The following is a 6,921-nucleotide window of genomic DNA, read 5'->3' on the forward strand; positions in this document are numbered from 1 at the left end:
GCGCTAAAGCGACTTTACCAGCCGTAACTCTTTTCCTTTCGATAAGCTAGCCAGTCTGCTTAGCTAGTTTAAGCTTCACTTTGAGAGAAATAGACAAACAGCCTATACCAGATTCCGACTGGCATCTCAAATAGGGCGTCAAGAAACCATTTTTGGCGTTAAATATGACGATGCGACTGGATATGGCGGCGCCTGGGCAAACTTGTGTTCTCATGTCAATATAAGAAGAGTTTTGACCTTGATATAGTCGCTAAAAGGGTAGTGCAAGGAAATATGGTGACATTCGGCCGTACCAACTAGTCAGAAAGTAGAACAGCGGCAAGCAGGAAACGCATCAAGAGGGCCGCTGAAGTAGCCGACCATCCACTCCTATGATACAGCGTCTATTCAGCTCTTTCTTCCTATTTGTAGAAAAAAAGCTGTTTTTTTAGCAGATTCTCCGTCTTCGTATATATGACGGGTTTTTCTCTCAACGTGGTCCTATATATATATTTTTTTTTAATAGTAAACAAGGTTGAATTACGGGCTAGGGACGAAGCTGGCCTTTGAAGCCACCATTGCAGACAGTCGGTTTCTTACGGCGACAAATCGTCTTCTAGCTGTCGAAAAAGGCCAAATTTGTTCGATCAAGTCGCATGAGACAGCAAAATCGACTGGTTAGACCTCGACCCATGTCATCGCGCATACAATTCAGTGGGGTAATGTCGAATAGCCCACGCAACAGGTGCTGACTCGGAGAAGACGTTTCAAGGACAATGCAGCATAAACAAACGATAGGCAAGCATTATCTGAGTTGTAACAGTCGAATACTCAACCCAGACCAGATCAGCTGTACACAGTCATAGCATAGCATGCCAGAGGGCTTCAGTAGATGATATAGCCTATAATACTCTGATTCAGATAATTGTGCTCTGCTAAGTATCTTTATAGAGCAGCAAAAAAACAAGAGCACGAATAGGTGAGGGCAGTTGTGGTCAATGATCTATAACTGTTTCTCGAAACATGTGTTGAGTGCTTACACAGCTTTCTAGCTAAAGAATGTTAATAAAAAAAGAAATAAGATCTTATAGAGTCCAAATCGACGCGCTCTCGGAAAGACAAAACCTTCTCAGAGACGTGTATGTATTTTGAAAAATCTCTCAAATGGTATTAGAATGTAGGTTTTTGTATTCCAAAAAAGTTGACTATGTATCAAAAAAAGGTTATCCATAACCTTCTGTTTCTTATTGTATAAAACAAAAGGGGTTTAAGGGAGGACAAACAAATATGGGTATAGTTTTTGCTCACCTGAAAAAGGCCACAGCACTTCGTTACCTTGTAACTGATTGACTGTTACCCTAGTTGAGAAATACGTATTTCCATCACAGTATTAGCTGATGCATTAGAATTAACCAAATGACTAATGAGCACCCATCTACACTAAGGTTGTGTTTTTGTTGTGGAAACGTAGAACAGTATCTACTAGTGCTGAGTGTCATACTTTTGTAGTGATGCTTTCTAATCCATGTGCCGTCACTCGTAATCGGCTATACCTTGTGTGACCCTTACCGGGTATTACCACCCATGACAACCAGACTTGCCTAGATCTGGCTGTGTGTTCCCTTTTATCACCTTTAAGTCGAGCTCTAGGATACACCCATTCGATCAGCCGAAGGCTGTCAAAACCTGCTATAGGTCCGGTTAGTTACATTTGGCTCTACGAGCGAAACCAGGGCCTTTAGTATTAATAAGTAGAGCATTTGAAAGTACTTTTAGTTTAAAAAACGGCCCAATGTTAGGCCAACTTGATTAAATAAAGCACTTATTATTATTTAGCATGTTAAATGTTTTCTTGTTCAGTAAAGGCTGTTAATTGCGCTGTCTCATGAAAGGTTAGGTTTATAAACTCCGGTTACGATCCTCCATTTTTGATTTCGATTTTTGTGTCGTTCATGTAATATTGTATGGGTATCAAAGAGCTACTTATCAAAAATTATTGAAATGTTCTACTTCTCCTATGCTGAAATAGCTTACAGGCTAATTAGCGAGCTTAGACTATATTATAATACTAGAAGTCTCATTGACGAGAATGTACCCATACGCTATGCTCTCACAGAATTAGCTAGCGTACCGCAGCGGAAGAAGTAATAACAACGCAAAGTACTACACATACGAAGAGTATTTATGGGTGATTTGTATCAACCTTGTTCTATTCGTGTTCTGATACGTACCTGAAAAATAGCACGCCATAATATCGTAGGTGGCGTCAATATACATCGCTCTTCAGCTTGACGCTTCCCTCGTACAGCTCCTTCACCGTACGATTTTTCGAGCAGCAGTGAAGCGGCGATAGGCGTGGCAGCGTCTACCTCCACGCTCAGCATCCTAAATACGGAACGAACGGAATGGCGTGTTACAATGTCATCACGTAATAGACAACCATTCCATAGCCTGTTTTAACTAAGACATTATCCTAGCTTATATATGCACACTGCTAAGTATTGCTACTAGTTTCGAGTTTTTGACCTCGTAACTTCGTCTCATGCTGAATGTTGTGGCTTGCAAAAAAACCTTTTTTGCTATTTAAGTCCACTGTAAGTGCGTGTTTTTTTTATCGTTAAGTACGCTAGTCTACGATAGTTTATTCATACGCCCGGTTCGCTTCATTGAGGAGGTGCTAGGGCAAACGCTTCAAGCTGTCGCGATCTAAAAGGAATAGATAGCTCAAAGATAGCTATGTACATAAGAACGATCGTTAGATATGGAGCTATACAAATCGACCTTTTAAAAGAAAAACCAATTCAAAAAATATTACCCTATCCAGCTTGGTTCATAAATTTCGATTCCATCCGCACCCCTTTCAAGTTATACGAAACAATTTATACCGTGAGTAGAAGGATTAGAAATATTCAAGTGGCGAGATCGCAAAGATCAATAAGCTACAGTGTTAAGACAGTGGGCCTGGTCAACGACATTTACTACTGAGGAGGCACGATGGTAACTTTTCGTGACGGTATAGTGTTAACGTGTGTACCGACTAAATATAGAATCAGCTGAGGTAGTCCAGATTCAAAATCACGTGTAGTCACACACCTTGGCTCGTGCTGGAAGCCAATTATCGAAAGCAATACCGGACAAAAAATTTTACGCGTTTAGTCTAGTGTTTTTTTACAAAATTAGTCAAAAAAATATAAGAAAATGATTCAAAAATAACAATAAGTCATTTTGATGATGATGATGATGACCATGACTGTACGTGTTGTTATTTTTATGAAGATGACTGTAAGATGATGATTGTAAAAAAAATTACGCGTTTTAGCTAAAACCTTTTTTTTTTTGTATGGATAACACCTATAAACCTTCACTTAAAAAAAACACCTATTTGGTGAAATGCATTTATATATCAAAAGGTTTGTTTCAGATAAAAAATATCAACTCTCAAAATAATACTTTTCAAATCTTTAGTGTCCACACTGGTCGTGAGCAAAACAAATATACTTCAATAACCGGTGGCATTTCTTAACATGTATTGAGCTGTGATTGCTCCATAGTGAATGTAAACTACCCAAAAGTTTTGACTGAAACAATAACTTGATTTTGCAAAGTTAGCGCAAATTAGTTACCAAATCGAGTAATTTTTATTTTATCAAATAGTGATGATCAGTAGATACAAAAAGACAACGTTTGTTTCGTTAGTGATCTCTACATGGAAACATAGGATTTATTTATTTGGTATATCGTCGACTTGTTTTTCGAATTCAGAATTTTACAAAATGAATAAAATGATGGATGAAAAAGCGTTGTGACCTTCGAACAGATATTCAATGGTCTTTTTTAGCCGCCTCAAAGACTTGCGTTCAAAAGCCAAAGGCGTTCAAATATTAGAAAGGGTACTTTTCTTATAAGGTGTTAAGTTATGAGGTATAGCATTAAATTACACTTACCTGGCGTTTGCTTAGATTTCTCTATAACTTTTATCTTCAGAAACTGAAAAATGTGAATGGAAAGGAGAACAAAAACGAGACGGACGGCAATAATACATTGGGTGCAACGACAATAATAATATTGGGTGAGAAAATTTCTTTAATGCTTCCTTCCGTTTACTTAACGTATCGGCCATAAAATATACCGAAAATACGAATGTTCACGTTCTCGTGATTCTGACGGGATTGAATACTCAAAAACAATAATGCGAGTTCAACTTCAGATAGATAGCAAGAGTTCTCACTGAAAGCGTAAACTAAAGTTACTTTTTGGTCAGTTTGCGTAGTACGTATTATTATTATATGAGGATATATATAAAGTTCTGCTATACAGGGGGGCCTGCGCTCACGATTAGTACCTGTTTGAGGATCATGTCAATACGATATCTTTGTCTTATACTTCTGCAAAATGTAAATAAGTCTCTCACTGACAAATCACTCAAAATTCACGTCAATTATATGTTTTGGCATCGTCGGCTTGCACTATATGTAGTGCGACAAACATTTTTTTTAAGCCTTCCTTTGCGTCCAGGGAAGTGTGTCGCACAAGTGCAATTTTCGAGAACTTTCTTGTCCTAGACGTTTTACAGGAGCGACAGGTTCCTACCTTTAAAATTCAACAGACAGGTTAAGAGAACATCCTCAAAAATGGCCCACTGTAGAAAGATAGAAACAGGCTGATTGCTTTTTTCTAATAAACACTACCAGATTATAATTATATGAATGGACGTCGTATTTAACATACCACGGAAGTCATCGTATGTTGTTTATTTCTTTATCGTTGTTTTGTTGAAACAGGGGACCGTTGAATAATAAGTGCTACCCATACGCGCGCAGCTTCCTGGATTGCCTTTACCCTGTAGTTTGTTCTGCTGGAGAATCGAGATTAACCTACATCAGCTTTCTCGCGTCGAGCTGCATAAAGTACAAGTATTGCAGACTGTGCTTATCACCATATGTTATTTTAGTTAACATAGAGAAAAAAAAACGTAACAAACATAAACTATTGCCTATTACTTGGAATATCCAACATGCCCATGTAGTGGTGGATTTCAGTTTTGCTTATAGCTTTTGTCGATCGGTCCGGCCAAGGTCATCTGTTGGCGTTGTTGCAACGATGCATCATGAGACAATGAAGTCCATTAATGGGTAAGAGGTGTTTACAATGCAGTCTCTAGCAGGCAATATAACCTGTTCGGTAGACCGGAGTGACCCACACGAACTCACATGTAGGCGTGCATAACTTCTCTCGCATATTCCTGTACAACACAATTGAGCTAAATGTGAGATTAGTTCGTGTATGACTTCTTGCCGTTTGCCATCCTGTACCTTTAGCTTCATTCCCTTTGTGACAGTTATATACTGAGTATGTGAGTCGATGAAGCTTTATGGTTGGTTAGAAAGAAACCGGAACAACTGGAAACAGACGTGTTTAACATAAAACACAGTGCACTAGTTATTTTCGCTAATACTTATTGGGCTTCTTCCCCTTGTTGTCGCCAATTGTAGGACTGCTCTGTTATGGCTGATGGCGATTATATGTATGACTTTGTCCAGTTTCAATTCAGACCGAGTATTAAACCGCTGTTGTATTTATTAGACGTTGTTGATGCAATCGGGAAGGCTCAAACACCTAAAACGATGCCAGGTTATCAAGATAGAAACATGTAATACAATCATAGATAGTCGAGTATTACGCGTATGCAATAAGACCTAGGCATGGAGCCTGTAGAGCTTGCCACGTGATCAGAAAGGTACTGGGGAGAAGAACGTAACGACCACCCTTTTTGCTGTTGGCTTACATCTATTTTAGCCTATGGACATTGCTGGCATTACGTTACAAGTTCGACCAGTAAAAAAGTTGCAACTCATGGGCTGATGAAATAAAGTTACTCAATTTAGACGATTATTTTGTTTCTCTTGCTGCACGATATCATACTCATCAAACGCACGTGTACGATGGTAGTCTAGCGTGTGGACAAGATAATTAAGCGTCGATTCACACCTAATTGTGGAGCTTGTTGCAGTATCGACTGAAAGACGATTTCGGGCATCGATTTAGAATGTGGCAGACATTAGAAATGAATAGAAATTTGCTCGTGGAGGCCTGATAACATGATAATTAACTTGTACTCTATATATGTTTGCCTCTATTCTAGCGCATCACTTGAAAGATATCGACGTATTTCAGTTTTTGTTTACTTTAATGACCAGTCCTATATATATATATATATATATGTGTGTGTGTGTGTGTGTGTGTGTGTGTGTGCGTCAGTGTATCTATATATCACTAATTTTGATTAAGCTATGTATCGAAAAACAAAATACTTTTAATCTACTTATTAAAAAAACGCAAATAACACCTTAGCTAACAATACATTTATGTGCCCCTTTGCACTTAACTCAAAAACGTACTAGTCGAAATTGACGGGAACTAAAAATATATCGTATTGACAGGTTGGTACAGAAGAGGGACAAAGCTGGCACGAACAATAGTGTCGACGCAGGAACATACAGAGAAGCTACGCACACACATACTACATATACTTCAGTGCTTTTTTTCTATCTGATTTGTGTGCTAACATGTGCCACGTAAGTTCATCCGATAACGATTTATGCTATAGAACGCCGAAGAAGATGGCCTGCCAGGAGACTGCGACAGATAGGGAATGTCAGAAAAAGAATCACCAAGTCGCTTTTGCTACTACCTAGCGTCGCTTAAATAAACAATTCTACAGATACATTGATAAAAAAGATGTAACTTAAAAAATTTCAGCACCGGCTGCAGATATTCAGATTCGATACCATATTCATTTCTATTTCATCACTATATGTTTCGAGCAGTAGAATCGAGAACTTGTATATATTATATACATAAATCATATATATATATATATTTAGAGAGAGAGAGAGAGAGAGAGAGAGTCTACGTTAAAGATCAACTAGAAAAAGCAGAAAA

The 6,921-nt window shown here is 38.3% G+C and overlaps 1 protein-coding gene across 2 annotated transcripts in view; it reads right to left on the reverse strand.

Annotated features, from left to right (window-relative positions):
- Positions 1 to 2,533, reverse strand: part of LOC111265883 (uncharacterized) — a 5,909-nt gene extending 3,376 nt beyond the window's left edge. The window contains exon 1 of one of the 2 annotated variants that reach the window (XM_086970692.1): positions 2,211 to 2,533. The gene's annotated coding sequence lies outside the window, so the exon portion shown is untranslated. Of the gene's footprint in view, positions 1 to 1,287; positions 1,441 to 2,210 lie in introns of those variants that run through there. The other variant, XM_086970691.1, reaches the window with a different exon arrangement.
- Positions 2,534 to 6,921: the final 4,388 nt, after the last annotated feature.

This window comes from Varroa jacobsoni, unplaced genomic scaffold, assembly GCF_002532875.2.
Source record: "Varroa jacobsoni isolate VJ856 unplaced genomic scaffold, vjacob_1.0 scaffold_1020, whole genome shotgun sequence".
NCBI classification, from domain to species: Eukaryota; Metazoa; Arthropoda; class Arachnida; order Mesostigmata; family Varroidae; genus Varroa; species Varroa jacobsoni.